Source organism: Octodon degus, unplaced genomic scaffold (assembly GCF_000260255.1).
Source record: "Octodon degus isolate 3935 unplaced genomic scaffold, OctDeg1.0 scaffold00091, whole genome shotgun sequence".
Taxonomy (NCBI): domain Eukaryota; kingdom Metazoa; phylum Chordata; class Mammalia; order Rodentia; family Octodontidae; genus Octodon; species Octodon degus.
The window spans coordinates 8,137,433-8,141,038 of NW_004524667.1; the positions used below are offsets into that span (position 1 = coordinate 8,137,433).

General features: G+C 42.0%; 1 pseudogene; it reads left to right on the forward strand.

The window, feature by feature from the left end:
* Positions 1-444: 444 nt before the first annotated feature.
* Positions 445-1,877, forward strand: LOC101591150 (annotated as a pseudogene).
* The last annotated feature ends 1,729 nt before the right edge of the window (positions 1,878-3,606 follow it).

Consider the following 3,606-nt stretch of genomic DNA (forward strand, 5'->3'; position numbering starts at 1 on the left):
GAGATACCATCTCACCCCAGAAAGAATGGTTATCATAAAGAAATCAATTAATATTAAATGCTGGAAAGGCTGCATGGAAAAAGAAACCTTTATATTGCTGGTGGGGAAGTAGACTGGTACAACCACTGTAGAAATCAATGTGGAGATGCTTCAGAAAACTAGGAATGGAAATCCCATTCAATCCAGCTATTCCCCTTCTGGGAATTTTCCCAGAAGAACTAAAAACATTGTTTTGCAATCATGTATGTGCACCCATGTTTATAGCAGCACAATTTGTCAGCCCAATCTTGGAAGCATCCAAAATGTCCATCACTGAGGAAAGCATGAAAAAGATGTGGCATTTTTAGGTCACTGTTCCTCTGGGGAGCGGACTGCTGGTACTGGCAAAGTCGAAGTTAGGGCTGGACGCACTTTGCTGTCTTCAGTCAAATTGAGAGTACAAAAATGCAAAGCAATAAGATCTTTAACTTGAAGAAGCAGAATCATACTCCAATAAAGCATTATCAGCATCACCAGCAGCAGCAGCAGCAACAGCAGCAACAGCAGCAGCCACCACCACCAATACCTGCAAATGGACAACAGGCCAGTATCCAAAATAAAAGTTGGACTATTGACCTGAAGAATTTTAAGAAACCAGGAGAGAAGACACTTACTCAATGTAGCCACCTCTTTGTGGGCAATCTTTCCCCTGATATCACTGAGGAGGAAATAAGGAACTTGAGAAATATGGAAAGCAGGAGAAATTTTCATTCACAAGGATAAAGACTTTGGCTTTATCCACTTGGAAACATGAACCCTTGCACAGATTGCCAAAGTGGAGCTGGATAATACACCTCTCCGTGTAAAACAACTGTGTGGGCACTTTGCCAGCCATAGTGCTTCCCTTCCAGTCTGAAACCTTCCTCAATACATGTCCATTGAACTACTGGAAGAAACCTTTTCTGTATTTAGCCAGGTGGAAAGGGCTGTAGTCATTGTAGATGATCAAGGAAGACCCTCAGGAAAAGGCATTGCTGAGTTATCAGGGAAGCCCACCACACGGAAAGCTCTGGACAGATGCAGTGAACGGTCTTTCCTACGAATCACATTTCCTCGGCCTGTGAGGAGTTAGATGATGAAGAAGGATTTCCAGAAAAGTTTGTTATAAAGAAACAGCAGTTTCACAAGGAGTGAGAGCAACCACCTCAAATTGTACAGTCTGGCTCCTTTGAATATGGGTACTCCATGTCCTGGAAGGCACCTATTGAGATGCAGAAGCAGCAGCAGGATCAAGTGGACCGCAACATCAAGGGAGCTCATGAGAAGCTCGAGATGGAGATAGAGGCTGCTTGCCATGAGCACCAGGTTATGCTGATGAGGCAGGGTTTGATGAGATGCCAAAAAGAACTTCAGAGAATGGAAGAGCTGCATAACCAAGAGGTCCAAAAACGAAAGCAACTGGAGCTCTGGCAGAAAGAGGAGCATAGACACAGTGAAGCAGAAATGCAGGGGCAACAAGAAGAGATGATACTGCGACAGCAGGAGAGATTCAAGGGAACCTTCCCTCATGGGAGAGAACAAGAGATGTGGATGGGCCAGATGCCTATGGGAGGTGCTATGGGTATAAACAGCAGAGGCAATATGCCCCCTGCTCTGGTGCCAGCTGGTATCCCAGCTCCCTCAGGACCTGCCACTATGATGCCTGATGGAACCTTGGGATTGATGCCACCAACAAGTAAACTGCTACGATGGAAAGAACTGGTGCAATTGGCGGAACCCCTCCTGCTTTCAATCATGCAGTTCCTGGCGCTGAATTTGCTCCAAACATCACTGATACTAGTAAAGCTGCTTTGTCTAGTTTCCTGCAATGCTTAAAAGAAGGAACTCTTTTGGACTAGCCAGAAGTCTAGCTTAAAAAATTATAAGGACCCAATAGTTAGGTATTCCTTTCCTGTATTACTCTAAGGGAGCATGCTGGGGGCAGAGAGCCAGGGAGGAGTGATATTTAACAAATTCTGAGTGGTTTGTTTAATTGGTTCTGTGTGACACATTCCTGAAATTTCAAATGTAATGAATTGTTGAAGGCTGGGGGACCATGACAGGATGATTCCTTAGAGTCCCATTGATCTTGAGCATTCCAGTTTTTTGTCCATCGTGTTTTATTTGCTTTCCACACCCCTCACGCCCAGAGACATTGCCACATACACCACAAAAGCCAAACATCTCCCAGTGGCCTTAGCCCCACTGCTCCATCTGCTCCCAGGTGAGAATCAAGGCAAATGTCCTCAGAGGCCCCAGACAGCCTGCGTACAGTGCTGTTGTATCCCATAGATTACCCTTTTGTGTACTAAACAGATGTTCATTTTAATATATAATTTTAAAAAATCTTGTGCTAACATACCTCCATCTTTTCCTTGAGCAAGGATATTCCAGAAATGATATTTTTGTGCTTATGACATTGCTGTTCACAACTTTTCTTGATAGGCCTTGTACAATTGGGAATAGGGTTGCTGTATGCTGAAGGTCTGACAGCAGCTCTTAGCCTTGCCTATCTTAGGTAGTTATGCTGCGCATTTTTTATTGGTGTACCACGTTTGATTTACCCCTGATACCTTAAATTTGGAGTTTTTCTGAGAAATGGAGCAGTAATACAGCATCAACTTATTAAAGTACATTTTAAACCTTTAAAAAAAAAAGATGTGGTATTTTTATACAATGGAGTATTATTCAGCTCTAAAGAAAGACAAACCAGAAGCCTTCATAGGTAAGTGGATGCAACTAGAGACTATACTCATAAGTGAAATAAACCAGACCCACATGTATAAATATCATATTGTCTCCTTAGTGTAAGAAGTTGAACGAAGAAATAAAACTTAAAAGGTATAACAGATATAATAAAACATACAGAAATGGAACTTAAGGATTAAACAATGAAGAGGAGAGAAAATAGAAAAGGTAAGAAAAAAGGTACGGTGTGGGGGGCGATAGAATGCTCCTGTTATATTTTCCCTTATTTGGGCAAGAAGTGCTGCAGCACCAAACCCTGCTTGCCTTGGCATCTTCCTGTGGTCCTGGACCTCCACTACCAATCCACAGCTAGTCCCACCCAACTGCTTCCACTATACAGCTATTTAGACCCCGCTCACTTCCTCAATAAACAAGACTTGATCAGAAAGCCTGTCTTGTCTCCATCTCTCGTGTCTCTTGCCCTGTCTTGTTTATCCCTGTTCCTCCTCCAGGTCACTATCCCACGTGTTGACTCGTGGGACGAGTCAGTAGGGGAAAAAGATACAAGTATATATATAGGACGGCTGAGGTGATTATACTGAAAATCTCCATCAGTCTTTTCAAAATAGCAATTAATGTGTAGAATTTACATCTTGACTGACTGTGTATGCCGATAGCTGCAATCTAAGCAACTACATCAAGGATAGCAATGTGTAAGACAAAAGCCATGTTTGAATACCTGACATCTTGGTCTACTAAATATGTATTATTTCTAACATTATATCAATTAGTACTATATCCTCTTTAAAATAAACTTTTTAAAAAAGGTTTAAAAAAGAGACAACAAAAATTTAAGGTTTCTTGAAAGCAAGTGGTAATATTCAACCATATGTCCAATCT